Source organism: Haliotis asinina, chromosome 14 (assembly GCF_037392515.1).
Source record: "Haliotis asinina isolate JCU_RB_2024 chromosome 14, JCU_Hal_asi_v2, whole genome shotgun sequence".
Classification (NCBI taxonomy): domain Eukaryota; kingdom Metazoa; phylum Mollusca; class Gastropoda; order Lepetellida; family Haliotidae; genus Haliotis; species Haliotis asinina.
Window position 1 is genome coordinate 54,957,929 of NC_090293.1, and position 25,408 is coordinate 54,983,336.

Here is a 25,408-nt window from a genome sequence, read left to right on the forward strand (position 1 = left end):
AACACTGACGGGGCTAAAAACATATCGGGGTTTGTTTACAAAGGTATGTTTATTCTCAGTTTCATAAGTTAAAAGACAGGTAATTTTAAGTCTTACCATTACATCACGACACATAGAAACGTACGCCCGCACGCACACACGCGCGCTCCCTTGAGACACTCCCATGCGAATATTGAGAACACGGCGAGCGTCGTTACGTTGAATGGGACAGCGTGAGACCTTGACATTGATATCGCCCTTTAGATCAGAGTGAGTGAGTGAGTGCGGTTTACGCCGCTTTTTGCAAATTTCCAGCTGTATCCCGGCTGGGGCGCTGAGAGCTAAGTGCTGGTTCTATTATATATCGGTGTATTGACAAACATGGTCTCACACTAATGACAAACCGAATTGTAATCTACAGTATACAGTACTAAATATAGCCCTGATATCGTCGCTATAGCAACATAAAACATCACAAACATCACGAGGCACTAAGGTCTGTTCTGAGTGGTGAGATGTGTCAATCTGGAATCTATCTCAGGAATTCAACTATGACATTACACCTACACACAAACAAAAACAAAATATTTGTACATTTCATAATCGCTTCCTCTGATCATTGTCTCCGCAATAAACAACACGGTGTCACCACGCGGCCGAATCTCTCCCATCCCCTACAGTCGATCAATCAGGAACGCCGGGGGTGAGGGAGGGGATGTGACAAGTCACGTCCAATGTTGTGAATCAGGTTCGTCGACATCTTCTGAAGACTTCATCCTGTCGGGAGTCGAGTGTAAACAACACAACGTGACATTGTGACGTCACAGTCAGTTTTGGCACGCCGCGCTCTGCACGTGAATATCCAAACTTCACATATGCAGAACATTATCTTACAAAGCACCCATGGTCTCTCAGTGGATGCTGAGTGGAGAAAGAGAAGATTATGGGAGTCCAAAACATGTCAGCTCCACAGCTTTAGGAAACCGTGGCAATATACACAGTTGCTTATTTCGAGAGTTACCCACATCCAGTTTAGGGGTGTTTGTGTGATGAAATTCGTTATTCATACACGCATGAGGAATATCCAACTTAACCTTATCCCAACACTCCACAAAATCTCACCCCACCTCTCACCCCATGATCCATACAGCCTAACTTTAACACTCCATAATCCACACAGTCTCACCACTACACCCCATAATACACACAGTCTCACCACTACACCCCATAATCCACACAATCTCCCCACTACACCCCACAATCCACACAGTCTCCCCACTACACCCCTTAATCCACACAATCTCCCCACTATTCCCCATACTCCACACAATCTCCCCACTACACCCCATAATCCACACAGTCTCACCACTACACTCCATAATCCACACAACTTCACCACTACACCCCATAATCCACACAATCTCCCCACTACACTCCATAATCCACACAAGCTCTCTACTACACCCCACAATCCACACAATCTCCCCACTACACCCTTTAATCCACACAGTGTCACCCCTACACCCCATAATCCACACAAGTTCACCACTACACCCCATAATCCACACAATCTCCCCACTACACCCCATAATCCACACAATCTCCCCACTACACCCCACAATCCACACAGTCTCCCCACTACACCCCTTAATCCACACAATCTCCCCACTACTCCCCATTCTCCACACAATCACCCCACTACACCCCATAATCCACACAGTCTCCCCACTACACCCCATAATCCACACAGTCTCACCACTACACCCCATAATCCACACAAGTTCACCACTACACCCCATAATCCACACAATCTCCCCACTACACCCCATAATCAACACAAGCTCTCTACTACACCCCATAATCCACACAATCTCACCACTACACTCCATAACTCACACAATCTCACCACTACACCCCCATAATTCACACAATCTCTCCACTACACCCCAATAATTCACACAATCTGTCCACTATACTCTATAATCCACACAGCCTCACTTCCACACCCACGGCGCTGATCAGAACACTTGTCTGTACCGGTGTATGCCGGCCTGCAGTGAACTACACGCTGTAGTTGTTCGTGTAAAGAACTCTCTGACACTGATCACATCGTCCACTATGTGAGAGTAATGTAAACTATGTCTGACTAATGTGTAATCCATAGCTGATAGAAAAACAAATCACTGAAATCCACTGAGAGGATTCCCCCGTTATACCATAGATACTATAAATAACTTGGCAACACCTGTGGAATCCCTCCCTCGTCAGATCAGTGGCATTCTGGGATGAGTCACCAGCCAATCGGCGCCCCCGATACAACAGATTCCTGGCTGTGTTTGTGCGATGCCTTCATTGTTAGTCATTGCCTGGTGACAACAGTTGGCATAATCACCATATTTGATAGTAGTTATTGAAACATTTAAAAACATCTGTTTCGCGTGTCATGTCTGTAACATAGAGATGTTGAACATATAGTAGGGGTGGTTTTGTACATGGCAAGACGTCATGCCTTGACCACCTTTCACCGATAAGATAAGGTAAGATAAAATACGATATTACATGACGTTGGCAATAGTCTATAAACTACAAATATAAACATAAAAGGTACAACGTTATGCAAATACACATAGATGATCCTTATCATAGCAGTTAGAAGCTATGCGATTCATATATCCGGTACATAGTGAGACACAATAAAACACATACGCTATAATGTATAGAACAATGACCTAGGGTGATCAAGAAGTGTTCTATATCGAAGTCTTGTTTTTATGGCGGAACTTTGACATAAGATAATGGGCACGCTCGGTAGGTGTCTTCTGACAGCAGGTTCGATCCTCAGTTTATTAAGAATGGGTGAATTGTTTGTCCCACGACTCGACATTTTATTACGTCATCGTAGTTAAACACGTTGGAGAATCGGATTTCATTCCACAGACTTAATAATGCTGGGATAATGATAAAACGATGTAAATTATTTCATTCTCTCACTTCTCATGATGACGTTTGAAGAGGAATATGAAACTACTTCTGTTGGGGACCTGGACTACTGATCACTTGACCTGAGCTGGTTACTGTGAAACTCACTCAGACGTATATTTGTGTATCTGATGACGTAACTGCCCTGCAAAGAACTATTATCATCCTGCACAAGAAGTGTATATCCTGGGGTTTATAAACTGAAGGCTTCTCTGTTTGTGACTAAGATGTGGAACCCTGTACTTCTGTTTTCAAGCAAAGATACGAGATTTGTTATTGACAATTGTACATGGAGATTAGACAATTATTGAACATCTGCTTAGTAAGCGTTGAAGCATTAGCAGTCGTTATTACCACTGCCACAGCTGTGACGGGTATGTATTGTGAATCGATGCTATTACACTGTATTAGGGATGTCCTGGTTTATACACTCGCTGGTGACTTAAAAGCCGGAATAAACAAGATTTGATTTGGCACTACACCAGATGTCGCAGGCAGCTGGTCTAGGCAAGTTGATCATTGGTCTGTGGCAAGTATGGCGTCCATATTTTCTGTTTGCTACACACGCTGTCACTGCCTCTATGTGCTATTGATAAATAAGGTGTAACATAACAACATCTCCGCCCCTTAACGAACTGCTGTCATTCATCAACGCTCAACTGGTCTTATCATATGTGGTTTTAGCCAGTTCAGATTTACATAGGCGCATCCAGAGTGGGGTTTGTGGGATGTGAGCAGGGGGGCGCACTCCCCCCTTTGTCCTCAAATTTTGTTGAATGACCATTGAAACTCGGGTGAAAATGAAGTGTGCACCCACCCCTTTTCTCAGTAGTGTGCACACTTCTACCCCCACCCAACCTCTTTCTCAAAAAGCTGTACACGTATCCACCCCAGATTTATGTTGTAAAAGTTAAATGGGTCTCACTGATCTGACTGATGGTGTAATGCAATGTATAAATAATGTGACTTGAACTTGGTTCGAATCCCGATTTCTCCCGATTTCTTCAATTTCGTCATCTTTTGTGCTGTCAGCACCATGCACGCTCATGAACCAGCATCAGCACCATGCACGCTCATGAACCAGCGTCAGCACCATGCACGCTCATGAACCAGCGTCAGCACCATGCACGCTCATGAACCAGCGTCCGCACCATGCACGGTCATGAACCAGCGTCAACACCATGCACGCTCATGAACCAGCGTCAACACCATGCACGCTCATGAACCAGCGTCCGCACCATGCACGCTCATGAACCAGTGTCCGCACCATGCACGCTCATGAACCAGCGTCAACACCATGCACGCTCATGAACCGGCGTCAACACCATGCACGCTCATGAACCAGCCTCCGCACCATGCACGCTCATGAACCAGCGTCCGCACCATGCACGCTCATGAACCAACGTCCGCACCATGCACGCTTATGAACCAGCGTCAACACCATGCACGCTCATGAACCAGCATCAGCACCATGCACGCTCATGAACCAGCGTCCGTACCATGCACGCTCATGAACCAGCGTCAACACCATGCACGCTCATGAACCGGCGTCAACACCATGCACGCTCATGAACCAGCGTCAACACCATGCACGCTCATGAACCAGTGTCCGTACCATGCACGCTCATGAACCAACGTCCGCACCATGCACGCTCATGAACCAGCGTCAACACCATGCACGCTCATGAACCAGCATCAGCACCATGCACGCTCATGAACCAGCGTCCGTACCATGCACGCTCATGAACCAGCGTCAACACCATGCACGCTCATGAACCAGTGTCCGTACCATGCACGCTCATGAACCAGCGTCAACACCATGCACGCTCATGAACCAGTGTCCGTACCATGCACGCTCATGAACCAGCGTCAGCACCATGCACGCTCATGAACCAGCGTCAGCACCATGCACGCTCATGAACCAGCATCAGCACCATGCACGCTCATGAACCAGCGTCAGCATCATGCACGCTCACGAACCAGCGTCCGCACCATGCACGCTCATGAACCAGCGTCCGCACCATGCACGCTCATGAACCAGCGTCAGCACCATGCACGCTCATGAACCAGCATCAGCACCATGCACGCTCATGAACCAGCGTCAGCACCATGCACGCTCATGAACCAGCGTCCGCACCATGCACGCTCATGAACCAGCATCAGCACCATGCACGCTCATGAACCAGCGTCAACACCATGCACGCTCATGAACCAGCGTCCGCACCATGCACGCTCATGAACCAGCGTCCGCACCATGCACGCTCATGAACCAGCGTCAACACCATGCACGCTCATGAACCAGTGTCCGTACCATGCACGCTCATGAACCAGCGTCAACACCATGCACGCTCATGAACCAGTGTCCGTACAATGCACGCTCATGAACCAGCGTCAACACCATGCACGCTCATGAACCAGTGTCCGTACCATACACGCTCATGAACCAGCGTCAACACCATGCACGCTCATGAACCAGCGTCAGCACCATGCACGCTCATGAACCAGCGTCAGCACCATGCACGCTCATGAACCAGCATCAGCACCATGCACGCTCATGAACCAGCGTCAGCATCATGCACGCTCACGAACCAGCCTCCGCACCATGCACGCTCATGAACCAGCGTCAACACCATGCACGCTCATGAACCAGCGTCAGCACCATGCACGCTCATGAACCAGCATCAGCACCATGCACGCTCATGAACCAGCGTCAACACCATGCACGCTCATGAACCAGCGTCCGCACCATGCACGCTCATGAACCAGCGTCCGCACCATGCACAGTCATGAACCAGCGTCAACACCATGCACGCTCATGAACCAGCATCAGCACCATGCACGCTCATGAACCAGCGTCCGTACCATGCACGCTCATGAACCAGCGTCAACACCATGCACGCTCATGAACCAGTGTCCGTACCATGCACGCTCATGAACCAGCGTCAACACCATGCACGCTCATGAACCAGTGTCCGTACCATGCACGCTCATGAACCAGCGTCAGCACCATGCACGCTCATGAACCAGCGTCAACACCATGCACGCTCATGAACCAGCATCAGCACCATGCACGCTCATGAACCAGCGTCAGCATCATGCACGCTCACGAACCAGCGTCCGCACCATGCACGCTCATGAACCAGCGTCCGCACCATGCACGCTCATGAACCAGCGTCAGCACCATGCACGCTCATGAACCAGCATCAGCACCATGCACGCTCATGAACCAGCGTCAGCACCATGCACGCTCATGAACCAGCGTCCGCACCATGCACGCTCATGAACCAGCATCAGCACCATGCACGCTCATGAACCAGCGTCAACACCATGCACGCTCATGAACCAGCGTCCGCACCATGCACGCTCATGAACCAGCGTCCGCACCATGCACGCTCATGAACCAGCGTCAACACCATGCACGCTCATGAACCAGTGTCCGTACCATGCACGCTCATGAACCAGCGTCAACACCATGCACGCTCATGAACCAGTGTCCGTACCATGCACGCTCATGAACCAGCGTCAACACCATGCACGCTCATGAACCAGTGTCCGTACCATACACGCTCATGAACCAGCGTCAACACCATGCACGCTCATGAACCAGCGTCAGCACCATGCACGCTCATGAACCAGCGTCAGCACCATGCACGCTCATGAACCAGCATCAGCACCATGCACGCTCATGAACCAGCGTCAGCATCATGCACGCTCACGAACCAGCCTCCGCACCATGCACGCTCATGAACCAGCGTCAACACCATGCACGCTCATGAACCAGCGTCCGCACCATGCACGCTCATGAACCAGTGTCCGCACCATGCACGCTCATGAACCAGCGTCAACACCATGCACGCTCATGAACCGGCGTCAACACCATGCACGCTCATGAACCAGCCTCCGCACCATGCACGCTCATGAACCAGCGTCCGCACCATGCACGCTCATGAACCAGCGTCCGCACCATGCACGCTCATGAACCAGCGTCAACACCATGCACGCTCATGAACCAGTGTCCGTACCATGCACGCTCATGAACCAGTGTCCGTACCATGCACGCTCATGAACCAGCGTCAACACCATGCACGCTCATGAACCAGCGTCCGCACCATGCACGCTCATGAACCAGCGTCCGCACCATGCACGGTCATGAACCAGCGTCAGCACCATGCACGCTCATGAACCAGCGTCCGCACCATGCACGCTCATGAACCAGCATCAGCACCATGCACGCTCATGAACCAGCGTCCGCACCATGCACGCTCATGAACCAGCGTCCGCACCATGCACGCTCATGAACCAGCGTCCGCACCATGCACGCTCATGAACCAGCGTCAACACCATGCACGCTCATGAACCAGTGTCCGTACCATGCACGCTCATGAACCAGTGTCCGTACCATGCACGCTCATGAACCAGCGTCAACACCATGCACGCTCATGAACCAGTGTCCGTACCATACACGCTCATGAACCAGCGTCAACACCATGCACGCTCATGAACCAGCGTCAGCACCATGCACGCTCATGAACCAGCGTCAGCACCATGCACGCTCATGAACCAGCATCAGCACCATGCACGCTCATGAACCAGCGTCAGCATCATGCACGCTCATGAACCAGCGTCCGCACCATACACGCTCATGAACCAGCGTCAACACCATGCACGCTCATGAACCAGCGTCAGCACCATGCACGCTCATGAACCGGCGTCAACACCATGCACGCTCATGAACCAGCCTCCGCACCATGCACGCTCATGAACCAGCGTCCGCACCATGCACGCTCATGAACCAGCGTCCGCACCATGCACGCTCATGAACCAGCGTCAACACCATGCACGCTCATGAACCAGCATCAGCACCATGCACGCTCATGAACCAGCGTCCGCACCATGCACGCTCATGAACCAGCGTCAACACCATGCACGCTCATGAACCAGTGTCCGTACCATGCACGCTCATGAACCAGCGTCAACACCATGCACGCTCATGAACCAGTGTCCGTACCATGCACGCTCATGAACCAGCGTCAGCACCATGCACGCTCATGAACCAGCGTCAGCACCATGCACGCTCATGAACCAGCATCAGCACCATGCACGCTCATGAACCAGCGTCAGCATCATGCACGCTCATGAACCAGCGTCCGCACCATGCACGCTCATGAACCAGCGTCCGCACCATGCACGCTCATGAACCAGCGTCAGCACCATGCACGCTCATGAACCAGCATCAGCACCATGCACGCTCATGAACCAGCGTCAGCACCATGCACGCTCATGAACCAGCGTCCGCACCATGCACGCTCATGAACCAGCATCAGCACCATGCACGCTCATGAACCAGCGTCCGCACCATGCACGCTCATGAACCAGCGTCCGCACCATGCACGGTCATGAACCAGCGTCAACACCATGCACGCTCATGAACCAGCATCAGCACCATGCACGCTCATGAACCAGCGTCCGCACCATGCACGCTCATGAACCAGCGTCAACACCATGCACGCTCATGAACCAGTGTCCGTACCATGCACGCTCATGAACCAGCGTCAACACCATGCACGCTCATGAACCAGTGTCCGTACCATGCACGCTCATGAACCAGCGTCAGCACCATGCACGCTCATGAACCAGCGTCCGCACCATGCACGCTCATGAACCAGCCTCCGCACCATGCACGCTCATGAACCAGCGTCAACACCATGCACGCTCATGAACCAGCGTCCGCACCATGCACGCTCATGAACCAGTGTCCGCACCATGCACGCTCATGAACCAGCGTCAACACCATGCACGCTCATGAACCGGCGTCAACACCATGCACGCTCATGAACCAGCCTCCGCACCATGCACGCTCATGAACCAGCGTCCGCACCATGCACGCTCATGAACCAGCGTCAACACCATGCACGCTCATGAACCAGCGTCCGCACCATGCACGCTCATGAACCAGTGTCCGCACCATGCACGCTCATGAACCAGCGTCAGCACCATGCACGCTCATGAACCAGCGTCCGCACCATGCACGCTCATGAACCAGTGTCCGCACCATGCACGCTCATGAAACAGCGTCAACACCATGCACGCTCATGAAACAGCTTCCGCACCATGCACGGTCATGAACCAGCCTCCGCACCATGCACGCTCATGAACCAGCCTCCGCACCATGCACTGTACAAGGTGTTTTATCTGAACTGATGTACTGATGTACCTAGATGTGTAGGTGATGATCTCTAAGTACTGATGCGAGTATGGTTATAAGCCGCTTTTAGCAATACCACGGCGGAGGACACCAGGAATGGGCACCACACATTGCACCCATGTGGGGAATCGAACCCGGATCTCCAAATGACTAAGTACTGATGTACCTATACGTGCAGGTGATGCTGTAATAGTACTGGTATACCTGGAGGTGTAGGTGATGATTTCTAAGTACTGATGTACCTAGACGTGCAGGTGATGCCGTATTAGTACTGGTGTACCTAGAGGTGTAGGTGATGATTTCTAAGTACTGATGTACCTAGACGTGCAGGTGACGTTGCTGAGATGCATGTCTTCCTTCACCGGATGTGGCAACAGCGGCTGATGTAGAACACGTGCTGCACGTGTAGTTGCTGCCCCACCGAACTGCGCTAACTGGCGTCTCACCGCACCATTGCATTAACTGCAGCTTCCCAGCGTTACTGTTTATCCCCACCCAGAGATTCTTCCCCTATCTCCCCCTATCCATCCCACCTTACCTAAGATTGTTCTGACAATAACCTTGGTTACGTTCCTCTATTATCAGTTCGTATATGTTCTTTTTATGAGCGACCCGTGAAGGTCTCGGGGTAGAATAGGCCTTCAGCAACCCATGCTTGCCATAAAAGGTGACTATGCTTGTCGTAAGAGGCGACTAACGGGATCGGGTGGTCAGATTAGCTGACTTGGTTGACACATGTCATCGGTTCCCCATTGCGCAGATCGATGCTCATGTTATTGATCACTGGATTGTCTGGTCCAGACTCGATTATTTACAGACCGTCGCCATATAGCTGGAATATTGCTAAGTGCGACGTAAAACTAAACTCACTCACTCACACTCTTTTTATGAGCAGGCTGTTGTAGGGACAGACGTGCGTTTACGCGTGACGAAAGTCAGTCGGGGTGGTTTCTCTACCAATGTTCACTAGCCGTAATCCAACATTTATGTATGACAACAAATTTTGCAACAGTCATTGTGTATTCCACCATGTATGTTGATCTTATTTATGTTACTGTCATTTGCCATATCCAGTCATGTATGGAGGTGTGTGCAGGTGGGGCCATTGTTACCATTCATGCTGGTTGTGAGTGACATAGGTCAAGTATTTGTGCACGCTCAGCAGTGTTCTGTTCCACGACCAAAATAATGCTTTCTGTATTTTGAAATATTATATTTATACTGCATTATATTTAAACGGTTGACCAGACTGATCCCATAAGTTGGGTCTAAATCCTACGTCTAATGTCAATTTGCTCGCTTCACGACATTACACTTCCACGTGGTGATGATACGCAGTTGATACTGAACCCACTCACTCACTCACTCACTCATACAGCCATGTAGCCCTGTAAACGCCCTGTAACAGATCATGTGACCTCTCAGTAGACTCGCTCACCAACAACACGCCCTCCCGTAATTGCTGGCCTCAGTAATGTGGCATCTTAATGACTGCATACAGACAAGAAGGCTGTGTTTTACATTCGGAGTTAATGAAGAGTTTGTTGCCAAGGAATTCATTCTGTTTGGAAACAACGACGTTCTGGTGCCATGTAGTTTTTTCAGTATCTGTAGTTGAAGAGAAAGACTAACTAGTGGAGGAAGTAAAAATCTCCTTCCTCGTTGTTAATGCACATATTTCGCCAACCAGACTGTAGCCTGCACATGTTTTAGTGTGTCATATGATTTAGTTGGTGGCGGCGGTCTGTAAATAATTAAGTCTTGACCAAATAGTCCAGCGATCAACATCCTGCTGATCGACATACGCAACTGGGATACGATGACGTGTCAACAAAGTCAGCGAGACTGACACTGCAGTCCTGTTAGTCAACTCTTACAACCATGCGTATGGTGAAGACCAATTCTACCCCGGATCATCACGGTCCTGTCACACAATTGTTTGCAGGGACTAAGTAAACGATGATGCACATCAATTCCGAATAACCAGCTATGCAGCCACGCGGTGGTAAAAGTTCCCTAGTTTAGAAAAGAAATGTCGTGCATGTTTCTACCCACTTTGAAGGGAAAGGTCGAGGGCAGACTGGCATTCCAGGATAAATCCAGATCAGAGAACTGTTCCAGTAGACCATGACATATCTGGGGATATTCTATCCACGATGGAATGAGGTAGATGTCAGGTTCACCTGGCCCCGGCGTGATGATGCACACATCACCTGATGTAGCCCACCACGTATGGGTGCCTGCCTCACCCAAGCACAGATGTCAATGACCCGCCAGACGGCGCTCATTATTCGTCTATTAACAGATGGAAACATTGCCAGGCTAAAATCGCCGTGGTATCGATCACGATGCCTAGCAAAGCGCAACAGCAGCAGAATCACTTGTTAACGAAAAACTGTGTCATTCGAGTCGGCATTGACTCACCAATGCACATGAGAGAGACGACCGTCATTTATCTGTCGTCTGCTACGTCCATGTAGAAGAGACATCAGTTACTCACATCATGCAGGTCTGACCAGTCCGAGAACAGGTTCGGGAATCTGGATTTATCGCCCGATTATATCGTCTGCTTCTACAGCTATCGTCTGCTCACAGCCTCCATCTGCGACTGACTGAGGCAGACGTCTAAAGCATCTGTAATACTATCTCACCAGCATCCACGGTGTGGGATCTCCCAGCAACAAGCTGCATTCTAGAAGTTTTCTATGACCGGCCTCCGTTCGATATATAGCAGCGTGTGAATCAGTCAGCTGACAAACAAACAAAGGACGAGTAGACGGCACAACCCTCTCGGAGTTGGATACGTACAGGGAATACTACACAACTACCGTAAGTAGGACGTTGTTATTCTCTCAGATAACTCAGATCCACCGACATCCAGAAGCCGAGTGCTTTGTAGCTGGTCCGTGGTGCCGGTATACGGGAGAGGGATAAGGGTCGTACACGTCCTCGTGGACAGATGGAGGGAGGGAGGGGATGTGGGGAGGAGGGAGGGGAACGAGTGAAGTATTCAATTTAATACCTTTGTTTTTGACCGACAGACGTTAATTAGCAGAGAGCAAAGGGTCTGATATCTGTTTGTTACTGGACATATTTTCTGTGACCTCAGTGCCGTTACTCACATCATAAAACATTCTGTTGGTATTAATCATGTAACTAGAGGGGTGCAGCTCGCTGCTGTCTGTCAAACAGGCCCGTCACTGGCGCAGCCATTACTTGTATTGTTATGATGACATTTCACCTACTCGTGGAACTTTTTAATAGTCGTGTAGTTCCGAACATTCGTCGTCTTCTGCGTTGCCCCTACTAACGTTGTCCATGTCGCTCAGTTGAACAGTTTATATGCTCCCGTTAACCCCGGAAAATGATTTCAAAGAACTAATTGGAAAAATAACATTCAAATGAAGTTGTTTTTTATGATGTCTAAATTCCTTCAGTTAACATTCAATTAACATCTTTACAGTGTACATTTAAGGTTATGTTCTTCAAACAAATCGGAAACATGTTTGTTAAAGAGAGTGAATGTTACTCTGAACCTTTACCGCGTATACTGTTGTACTGTAGGGGACGCGTGTTGTATACAATGGATTCCTTCCGCAACAAGCCCTTCCTACAGTCCATTTGCCTCACCATCACCCTGACAGACCAACACACCCTCTCTAGAACTAAACTCCAGACCGTCCCTACAGACCCGCCCTTACGGACTTATACTGCCTCCCAACATATCCTACCTACAGACCATCCCTGACAGATCCTTCCCACAAACCTACCTACATTACAGTGTACCAAAGCTTCCCCCTACCCTCCCGACAGCCACGTCCCCACCAGTGTACTGGATTATCGATTGTTTCCAATCACACTGAGTGTACTCGGCTGGCCTTGACCAGGCGACAGTATACACGTCCCCCAGACACTTCCTACAGCCGTCCTGGGATGTAAGGAGCAAGGCAGGCTAATATGTAATGTGGTGGTTACGTATAAAGTAAAGAAAGGCGAGTCTGTTGGATCTCTTGTGTATTTAGGAGGGCAAAGGTATCTATATTTTAAGTTAGAACTAGAAAGCGATAAACATTGGTTGTTGGAGCTGATACATAGAGCAGCGGATGGATGAGTACAGGCTGATAGACCTGATCATGGGATGGTGATAGTGACGTGCTGTCTGACTCCCTCACAACCCTCCTAGACACGTGCTGTCTGACTCCCTCACAACCCTCCTAGACACGTGCTGTCTGACTCCCTCACAACCCTCCTAGACACGTACTGTTGGGAGACTCTCACTCACCACCACCCCAGACACGTGCTGTCTGACTCCCTCACAACCCTCCTAGACACGTACTGTTGGGAGACTCTCACTCACCACCACCCCAGACACGTGTTGTCTGACTCCCTCACAACCCTCCTAGACACGTACTGTTGGGAGACTCTCATTCACCACCACCCCAGACACGTGTTGTCTGACTCCCTCACAACCCTCCTAGACACGTACTGTTGGGAGACTCTCATTCACCACCACCCTAGACACGTGCTGTTGGGAGATACACTGGTTAAACTCCCAGACAAGTGCTGTTGAGAGACTGTTACTCACCTACCCATTAGAACACCTGCTGTTTGGAGACTCTCACTCACAAACCCATTAGACACGTGCTGTAGAGAATTTTCACTCACCAACCCATTAGACACGTGCATTTGGAAGACTCTCACTCACCAATCCACTTGACACGTGCTGTTGGGAAACGCTCTGACGGTGAAATTGAACGATGGCGTTTATTTGTTAATAGTGGACAAAAGAATAGGGAATACATTTGTCCTGCAGTTTTTGTTTTAACCAATCTTGGAAAAGTGGATATACCTTGTATGTGACGTTATGTTAGACAAGCACATTCATGTTTAAACATACATAACACGTCGCTAAAGTAGCCCTGTCATGTACGGAAGGGGATCTCCTGACCAGGGAATTGCAGGTGTTTTTGTGAAGCATTCCGTTTGTATAACTTTCTTGCTTTTAACCACCACTTACACGATGCTCTGGAGATAGCGTTGTGAGGACTCGCATATGACTGTAACATGACACACGGCAGCAACACGCCAACACTGCCGTACATGTTACGCATGTCTCAAATATGCTATGTATTTCTGGCAAGGTGTTCAATCAGAACATTAGCTGCCATACATCTCGTCAAGCAGTACCTGTTGATGGGTCGGCACTGGGGTATCTGACGCCTAGTCTCGTCAAACAGTATCATTTAATGGAAGCACACCCAGCTGCACATTCTGAACTAAGGTACATGGCATTATTAATGGTGATATGAAACATTATTTGGTGTGACCAGGGACTGTGAGACGCCTATGGAGTCCTATGACGGGTGTAATGACAACTGTGCGGTTTGTTTACTGGAGGAGGACGTCTTAAAGCTCTGACTGGGATGAATAGGGAGCGATCCTTTCACCTGGTAACGGCACACTTGGTATGAATGACTGCGCTGCTTGTACGCGCTACTCGCGGTGAAGGGAGTGTCTGTACATTCATGATATTGCTGTCAGGTGGGGAAGAATGCAATGCTTGAGGAGCCTGATTTACAGATCATGCACGGACTTCCTGCCTTCCCTCGGGGTAACTGAACTTTCACCAGTAGAGTGCGGCCATTCAGTAATTACTTGACCGATCCATCAGTCCAGGCTGTCCGCCATGTTGATGGCGTCACAGCTGGCAGACGATGCTGGAATGTTGTGGCACGTGCCAACAGAGACCAGACTGTCCGTGTGGGGAGAAGAGTGAAGTGTTATGAGGTGCTCCATACACGATTGTCTGAACCAGTCCGTGTACGATCAGAATTTAGTCTGTCTCACAGTCCCTGAACCACATTATTTTGCTGACTGCCTTCTCTTCGGTGCTAAAGCCTTAAGTGAAGCAAGTCAGGTTCTGAACCTCTATATATTCAGAGATTAAGTCTAGAACAGACATCAACATTAGGTTGGGGAGATAATACCCCGATCTAGTTAGTCTAGGCTGTGTAACAAATATCCGATGGTATCTCCAGTGGATGGTGACGTCTGCTGGTTTGTCAGTCACTGTCCCTGCTTCATTTAATCTCTGGAGTAATGCTAACGCTAAGTGAATGGGTGGGTTTCATTTCTTCTGTTCCTGACACTTACGTCTGAACCTTTGTTTCAACACCATAACCTTTTGATACTGATCATATATCACATTCTCGCCAATAATGGATGGAAACCATCTGGTACTGGACATATATCACACTCTCACCGACAACTTTTTCATGCTGACCATATATCATATTCTCACCGAGAATAGAGGACAGCTATTTGATATGGAATATATGTTTATCATATTCTCACCGAGAATAGAGGACAGCTATTTGATATGGAATATATATTTATCATATTCTCACCGACAATAGACGACAGCTTGTTATTGTCTACTTCTATCCAAATGGAGAGCAACCACATTCGATATGTATTAAAAAAAAAAAATGCAACTACGATGACAGCAGGAAAGCCATTTGATACTGAACATGTAAGACCCATTTACACCAATACAGGGGAACCATTTCACACTGAACACGTTCTTAACATCAGGTGAGAAAACCAACTTGACGCTGAACATGCACCATACATCCTTGTTATCTATACAGTATACTCATTCTTCTTATCATCAATGCTGGGCAACTGTTTTCTGTGGACTGCACCTTTACTGCATACTTCACTTATGTTTACCTTATTTGTGTTCTGATTGATGTTTGTTGGTTTAGTAAATGGAGGAGAAAGTAACTCGTGTTATTTTGCTGTCAGTCTGATGTGCCCACTGAGAAGAGAAACAGAGGCTGGTGTCACACACGAGTAGACAGGAGATTTGGCAGGGATAAGGAGCTCAGCCATCTTGAATCAGTCAGGTGGAGATAACTCTCAACTCTGACCATCAGATAACATAGCGCGAGAAGGAACAGATATTCACCTGTCAGATAGGCTGATATTGTTTCTGTAAATATTGTGAACTGCTGGTGGAAGGTATGTTTTCAGGGCAGCAGATGCGCTTGGTACGCGTCTGGAGTGAGGTGTAAGGCTGCAGTGGAGTGAGGTGTAGGGCTGCAGTGGAGTGAGGCGTAGGGCTGCAGTGGAGTGAGGTGTAGGGCTGCAGTGGTGTAGGGCTGCAGTGGAGTGAGGTGTACTGCTGCAGTGGAGTGAGGTGTAGGGCCGCAGTGGAGTGAGGTGTAGGGCTGCAGTGGAGTGAGGTGTAAGGCTGCAGTGGAGTGAGGTGTAGGGCTGCCCTGGAGTGAGGAGTAGGGCTGCAGTGGAGTGAGGTGTAGAGCTGCAGTGGAGTGAGGTGTAAGGCTGCAGTGGTTTGAGGTGTAGAGCTGCAGTGGAGTGAGGCGTAGGGTTAGATATGTGTGTGTGTGATATTTTGATTGATTTTGTTCATGGCATGCAAGGAGGTCACTTTCACGGATTCATTCACATTGTACATGCTTCTACATGAAAATCATCACACCCCTTGCCGTGAATCATGAACAGTCCCTAAGTAAATGACAATTCGAGTCCACACAAGTGCTCTTTTCTATTTAAATGAAGTCGGTTAATTCTTTAAAAGATATTTTCTGAGGCAGCATTAGTCTATAGCTTGAGTATAGTTGTTTATGAACACATGCACTCTATGTTGTATGCAAAGGAGCCTGTTTCCGGTCGGCAATATCTGGTTCGGAATGGTGGATACGTCTGTGAAAATAGTCTCGCTTCTGTATCGTGTTTAGTGAAGGACATGCGCCTCCCCGTGGATCTGGTGTCGGACTTCTCATAGACATCTAACCAGGCGTGGCCACGAGCCGTCAATCTGGGCTATTAGTGCCCGACGGGGCGTCCCAGCATGACGTCATCGTATCTACCTTCACGCCGACTTCCGGTGCTATCACACGGGGCAACATCAACCATATCGCACACGGGTTATCACGTGGGTCATATCTCACGGGGGGTGACTGATGGGGCTACACGAGATGAAGCGGGAGGGGTGGGTAGGTATTTTACCTGCAGAAAATCTTATGTCTGTACTTGTGTTGCTCGTACTTAGACTGCTAATACAGAGGTTGAAATTTTATCACGAGCAAGGAGCTACTGAGGGCATGGCACTCGGATGGTCGGTTACATCACGGACAATAACAGATGGGTCAGTTCTTAATGATAGTGACTCGATTTGGTGACTATACCTTCGGCGGGGTGGTGGGGATGGTCCTGGGGGCAAGGGGCATCTTCAATTTTTTTCAGTGGATTTTTTTAAGTTGGAGAGTTGGATAAGGACATATGTTATGGATGAACAACTCTTTTATTCAGGTGATGCGATATTTCGATACAGATTTTTGTATCGTTGTCACGCAGGAATGAATGAGGTGGGGAACAGGGGATTTGCCCTTATCCATCTTCATGCTGTTTATACCTTGAGAGTGACAAGTGGTTCACTAGTGGCTCACACTCGCATATTAGCCGTGTATGTAAATCGGCTGTGAATTCTTGGGGAAAGTATCTATTTCTGGGCATGTATCAGCCTGTTATAAATAATGGTTCTCATTCTACCTGTATTAGCACACAGGGCTGGGATGGAGTTCAGAGGTCGGATATGTCAACTTATTCTCATTATACACAGGAAACATCAAGTAGTTGCTCCTTACCATGCATATGACATAAGCACAGGCTTTCTCCTTACCATATATATGATATTAGCACTGGCTCTCTCCTTACCATGCATATGACATTAGCACAGGCTCTCTCCTTGCCATATATATGATATTAGCACAGGCTCTCTCCTTACCATATATATGATATTAGCACAGGCTCTCTCCTTACCATGCATATGACATAAGCACAGGCTCTCTCCTTACCATGCATATGACATAAGCACAGGCTCTCTCCTTACCATGCATATGACATAAGCACAGGCTCTCTCCTTACCATGCATATGACATAAGCACAGGCTCTCTCCTTACCATGCATATGACATAAGCACAGGCTCTCTCCTTACCATGCATATGACATAAGCACAGGCTCTCTCCTTACCATGCATATGGCATAAGCACAGGCTCTCTCCTTACCATGCATATGACATAAGCACAGGCTCTCTCCTTACCATGCATATGACATAAGCACAGGCTCTCTCCTTACCATGCATATGGCATAAGCACAGGCTCTCTCCTTACCATGCATATGACATAAGCACAGGCTCTCTCCTTACCATGCATATGACATAAGCACAGGCTCTCTCCTTACCATGCATATGGCATAAGCACAGGCTCTCTCCTTACCATGCATATGACATAAGCACAGGCTCTCTCCTTACCATGCATATGACATAAGCACAGGCTCTCTCCTTACCATATATATGATATTAGCACAGGCTCTCTCCTTACCATGCATATGATGAGGTATAAGGATGATGTATTGAGGTATGTGAAGACGTGACTTCGTCTTACCGGCCGGCCGATGATCTGCAGCCTGAGCTTCTGACGAGGACTACGCCGACTTTCGACACAGATGCAAACCACAGTCCTGAATCTGTGAAGGTCTCATTCTGGCTTAAAGCTGCGCACATCAACATAATGATTGAAAGCAGTCAAGCAAGGTTCTCATGATTAATTGCGCATGTCTACATTCCACTCGTACCAGATGCGTGTCTCCCGCGTGAAGATAACGGTTTGCAGGTACATGATCAGCGTAGCAGAGATGGGATTTTAATAAAGGTTTTGTTTAAGCACGGCCAACAAAATGAACAAACGGTTAAGCGTTTTCCTGACTCTATAAATATACCGACATTAAAGTACCCCTGTGTCCCTGAAGTCGGCGAACAGTTATAGAATTCTTATGTTGTTATGAAATGATGTCACGTGGTCTCTTGGATACGCCGGATACTATGTATGTTGACTGTATGCAAGTGTAAATACATCATGTCGGTTGCCATGGCAGAAGGAGAGAAAATGTTATGTAATCAAGTTTTATTTGCTTTTTATACCAATTGTTCGCATTTCGACAGCGGACTTGCTATTTTACTTCTCCTTCCTGTAATGCTGTTTCGGGGAGCAACCCTCTATGTTGTACTGAAAGATCTGGCCATAAACTACATGTCTATATTTGGTACTCCTGAGATGTATTTATCGATACAGCCATTACCAGAGGCTGGCAGTACATCCATCACTTGTCACTGACGTGCGATTGTACAAATCAATGTCCCAAACAGAGAAACATAACAAGCCTATCTCCGACTGTTTGCCGAGTTTTCGGCGGCTGTAAGCGCCATATAGTTAATAGTCCGTCATCCATGAGTAACACAAGTCGATATGTTACGGACGTTAGTCTGTGTTCAATTGATTACATCGTCATAACGAGGCCTCTGTGGACATTCCTTGTGTATGTTGCACATTTCGTAGAATAATTGATTAGTCCCACGCAGAGCGTGTGGATGTTGAGGAACTTCCGGTAGTGCGAAGCCTCGTAAAGCAGATCATTACGCAGCAAGGATAGCGGAGCGCACCTGATTGTGAAGTGGAGTGCATGTTCTGTGGATATAAAGTGGAAGAACTTGAAATAGGTTGTAAATCTGTCAACTTAACAACGCACGGTTGGTGCACAGACAGGCGCTGTCCACAGGGTGTAAAACCGTATCAGGCTTTAAGACATTGTACATTAACGGTTATATAATATGAACTGTTCCCTTGTATCGATTATTGATTGACGACATTCGATCTGGTGATAAAACGAATTGGTTTTAATAGTTTTGTTTGAGGATGTCAGGGATGTGGTATCGGTCTGTTTTGACTGTTAGAAATGGGCCATATCCGTTTAATGTGTTCAATGTTACTGTCCTCCTCTCTGGCATATATGGATACAGCAACCGGTTATGGATATCTCGGTCAGCAGACAGAGCTAGGACACACGGTGACATCATATATAGGACTGTTGTGTCTCTGGTGTTCACGTCAAGAGTAGGGTGTCTCAGATCATCACGATAGAGCTGTGCATGTTTAGCACATTAGGGTCTATGTCTGTCTTTACTTGTTGTAACTTTACTTGTTTTTACCTTAGGGCCAGTGTGCCGACAGGACATTACGTTAGGGCCAGTGCGTCGACAGGACATCACGTTAGGGCCTGTGCGTCGACAGGACATCACGTTAGGGCCAGTGTGTCGACAGGACATCACGTTAAGGCCAGTGCGTCGACAGGACATCACGTTAGGGCCAGTGCGTCGACAGTACATTACGTTAGGGCCAGTGTGTCGACAGGACATTACGTTAGGGCCAGTGCGTCGACAGGATATCACGTTAGGGCCAGTGTGTCGACAGGACATTACGTTAGGGCCAGTGTGTCGACAGAACATTACGCTAGGGCCAGTGTGTCGACAGGACATCACGTTAGGGCCAGTGTGTCGACAGGACATCACGTTAGGGCCAATGCGTCGACAGGACATCACGTTAGGGCCAGTTTGTCGACAGGACATCACGTTAGGGCCAATGCGTCGACAGGACATCACGTTAGGGCCAGTGCGTCGACAGGACATCACGTTTCGACTCTTGACGAGTCGACTGAATAATCTGCTTCTACTGTCCAGGGTAGAATACATGTACACATAACTGCAGCAGACGTTTGCATGGTGTTTACATCAGGGAGTCCGTGTTAGAAAGGATCCCTAATAACCTTTACAATCGACCTACGGATCGGGTGTACAGACCCAGCTCCGCTGAAGCCGGGAAGAATGGGGCTATTCTGAGGATTAAGAGATCCGTACGACTAATGCTCCCTCGTTTATCAAACACATAAAGTGACTTACGTTCAGAACACATGTTCCCCATAATCTGACTGCATTCCATGTGTTGGTGTAGATTGTCCAAGTCTGAGGTAGTAGGTAGGAAAACGTCGGGGCCAAGATGAAGCTCCATCACATTTATAAGTGATCACCTGTTTCACTGATAGCAGAATGTTATTTCCCCAACAACAACTGTTAATAATACCTGAATTTGACTATTTCCGTAACAACTGTTAACGTCGGAATGTCAGTGTGGGGCAGCTGCAGGGAAAACTAATTCCACGTGTGCGCGCGCTTGCGTGCGTTACTAGAAGGCTTATGTTAATCTTAGTATAGTCTGTTTGCAGTGAAAACGTACCGATGAATTTCATTTTGAACAAACAGGAAAATCGATTAAAATGAAATTGAATTAGCAAGTCCACACCATTTTTAGATCAACGGTTCAGATTTTTAAAACTATTTTGCCAAGGTTTGTTGATACATCAGCATTGCAACAAACTTTACCTGATTAAATTCTGTCCATCCGTTCTTGATCAACAAGGTGATCAAGTCAACTACTGTCAACTCTGAGAAATGTCCACATTTCCATTTTTGTGAAAAAAACGTCACACCTATTTATTTCAAGTACCAAACTATTTTAAGTAAATGTTGTTGAACCACAAATATATTAATAGTCTTTTCTATCAGCACAGTGCTTTCCAGAGGAAAAATGTTTCATCTGGAATTATACGTCTTCTTTGAACATCCTAGAACTTCGAATCAACGTATGTTTCAGGTCTGCAGAAGAAGAAAGAAACGGTTCATTAAACATCATGACTGATGTACAGTGTCAATGTTGGCAAAATCAGTATCTAAACACTAAATTATTGAAACAGATTCAAGTTAGAGTCAAGATTATGAAGTGCTACCTTTGTTTTTAATCAGTTAAGATGAACTTAAGATTGTAACATGTTTTCATATATTCTAATCTTAAACCTGTATCACCAGTGTTGAAGATTCAATTTACACTGTGCTTTTAAAGACAGTGCTGAAGATACCATGTTTCAAACCTGAAGCAAATCTGATGCTGAATTATATCAGTGTATGTTGCGCGTGTGTTGTGATGCTGTAATGTGCAAAAAATACTCACTCTCTACCCAAATCTACATCATGTGTTTATGTAAGTGCTATGACATCCACAAATGAATAATGCTGAATTCTGCTTAAATTAAAAGATCAATAAAATATTGTCAGTTTTCAAATATTACTATTATTAGCCACAATTTTGTGTTCTATGGCTGTCACTTTTGGATACAGACAGAAAATACATGTAAATCTGAAAATAACATACATATTGCGCAAGGTATTTGAAACAAATAATGCTTTCCTACCTGTTTAATAATCAAAGTACACACATTTGAACACTTTAAAACATATTAAGCATGTTAAATAAAATTACTCAATGAATGAGTTAATGACACGATCATTGTTAGCTGGATTCACACATGGAGTTGTCTGCCCCTGGCAATACACCCCTCCCTCACACAAATCTATCTGAAATGTGCATCCCTGGTTACATTAAGTTAAAATTTGTTTTATAATGGAGAGGATTGATGTGTGCTTATGATAAAAATAATCTAAAGTGTGCCATCGATTGATAAAACAAATTTCAATGTTCAGCAATAGTTTAAATTGTTGGAAAACTATGAAAGAACAGAGCAGACCAACCTTTTTTGCCAATGGCGCCAACGCGGGAATATCTTCTGAAGGGACCAGTCGTTGTTTTTCACCCAAATACATCGTGGAAAAAGCCAGAACGCGTAACACAAGGACCCCCAAAATTGGACCAGGTTTTCATGAGTACTACAGAGTTACGTCCCTTGGCAACTCACTTAGTGTGGACTTGCTAATTGAATTCGCGAATCCTCATAATTTACCTTGCCCATTGCACAATTTAATCTCAGAATTTTATTCCACTTAGGATAGAAGTTGTTAAACAAGCGATCATAGTTTCAAATCACTGTTATAGTTTGTATTACAAAGGGGTATGCACATTAAATGAAACACCGAGAACAAGTAAGGATGGTCTAAGTTGAATAAAATTCTGAGGTTTAAATGTGCATTTGGTAAGGTAAAATTATGAGGATTCTCCATCTTAACTTCACTTTCTTCGATTTACTTTTTTTTTGGTTTAAACTGAAATTCATCGGTACGGTTTCATGGCAAGCAGACTATAGTAAACTGCAGGGTAACCTTTAACAGCGCCGGGCTGTCGCCAAGGACAGGTTTATAACCGCTACAGCCCTGTCACTGATCTGCAGATCAAATCTGCTGAGGGTTTTCTTAAACTTAGCTGCCTTTAAATTGGGGTCGTCAATGTGTAGATGGTTCTGTCATGGCGCCATATTTGTGCATGCTTCTTCAGATAGAGTAGATAGATTTATAGTCGCTGAAGGGGTTTGTAGGCATATGTACTTCAGATAAATCACGTACGTTTCTGTATACAGTGAGTGAGTATGGTTTTACGCTGTTTTCATCAATATTCCTGGAATATCACTGCGGGGGACACCAGAAACGGGCTTCAAATCTTGTATTCATGTCGGGAATCGAACCCGGGTCTTCGGCGAGGCGAGCGAACACTTTAGCCACTAGGCTTGTGTGTGCAGTAATGCAGCCAAAACAAAGTGCACCCTAGATTAACAACTAGTCTCTGAAATGAACTTATTTTAATGGAAAAAGCTGTAGTAAAAAAAAATAATATAATGAAGCGGAGCCCTGAGACTTTCTTCATATGAAGCAAGGGTAATCTAGACTTGCCACATTTTCTACTTCTAGACTTGCATGGGCTTTCTTAGTTATATTTGCTTCAAGGTATGTACGGCAGAATATGGGCACCCTAAACGACGGGTGAGTCCATATTCTGGATCCCTCCAAACCGTCTATAGTTGTTTTCATTCAACTGCACGCGAGTGATATTGTGAAGGCCCGTTTCTTATATAACGCAGTTAAATACTTCTCATCAAACACCATGACACTTCCAACTAGGGAAGGCGATACAATGCAGAATGGAATGGTCCTGGGATAACTTTCTGTATTCTAGTATTGGACTGGGTATATTTCTATATCCAGCAACGTACCCGTGGTACACATCGACTTCCAACGACCCCTAGAGCATTATTACACAATATACACTTTCGTAATGGCGTTGCTATTACTGTATTGCCCAACCACGTGACGTCACTGTGTGCACGTGCACATAGCCTTCAAATAAGTACGAAGGGGCTTTGAGACCACCCAGCTTTTCTGTGAAGTACTGAAGGCGTTTTCAGGCATCAACTCTCGTCCAGTAGACACGCAGATTTTAATGTCGGGCACTGATTGGCGGTGAGATAAACATGGTAGAATTCCCACTTCACCACGCCTGATGTGTGTTGTTGAGGAGGCCGTCTGTCTTGAGTTAACGGGGTTTGACACCTGAATGCACATCCTTCTGTATACGTATGCTACTGATTCTTGATATGCACGTTAACCCCCTTTAGTTAACAGTTTCTGTTACTGACATGTGACTGACAGGATTACGTTCAATCTCGGTAAGACTGGTGGATAACTTCCATCCTGATCAAGGCAGGAATAAGTCTCCATTAGTCACAGATACTCATGTACAAACTGTGGACATCTGATATTTCTTATTTTCCACGTTTCTACATCGGTCCAGTTGGGGTCTTAAGAACATGTCTCCAGTTCATCATTCTTCTTGGGCTCGCAGTGCTGGGTTTGTCTCCAGGAGTCCACACTTGTCTCGTTTGTTGCGGTTCTACTGATTATTGAATGATTCTTGGTTTAATAACGCTTATGTCGACAAACTTCGCCCACATCGTTTTTATTATCTGGGTCTTCAATAATGGCCAAAGTATCCCATTGATGTCAATCCAGACTGTGATACTGGCTATCGCTATCACCGTGTGTATTGGTCACATGAGGCCTCGTATCTGAAACACTGAGACAGTTTAGCACCGCCTGGTTCTGATACAGAGAAATGTATCTGGTTGTTGGTAGAAATAGATCACCTGCTAGAGGAGGCGGTCCAGGTGGTCAGTGATTTCGGTGTCAAGCAAATGCCCGTCAGTCAAGTGTATTGCCTCGGACAGGGAAACTAGCCCTGAAGAGAGTGGGGTGGAAGTGAAAGTGAAAGTGTAGGGTTAACATTCCATGACTTTGAATTAAATTTACTTTTCAGAAAATTCGCCAGGCATCAAAGTCTGTGTAGCATACCTATTATAAATCCTGCCGTCGGCACGTGGTCTGTTCGTTCTAATGGAGAGTGGGGACACCTGGACATACGTCTGCACCGGATGCCTGTTTGGAAACCTTTAACAGGTTAAATTTACCAGACGCCTTTTTATACGTAACATTTAACTTGATTATTAAACTACCCCATGTCTCGGTGTGTTTGATGTTGAGGGTATTCAAGA

The 25,408-nt window shown here is 46.9% G+C and overlaps 1 protein-coding gene across 2 annotated transcripts in view; it reads left to right on the top strand.

Moving 5' to 3' along the window:
- Positions 1 to 2,416: 2,416 nt before the first annotated feature.
- LOC137261873 (uncharacterized) overlaps positions 2,417 to 25,408 on the top strand; it is a 36,152-nt gene continuing 13,160 nt past the window's right edge. Inside the window, exon 1 of one of the 2 annotated variants that reach the window (XM_067799680.1) lies at positions 2,417 to 2,516. The gene's annotated coding sequence lies outside the window, so the exon portion shown is untranslated. Of the gene's footprint in view, positions 2,517 to 10,868; positions 11,993 to 25,408 lie in introns of those variants that run through there. The other variant, XM_067799679.1, reaches the window with a different exon arrangement.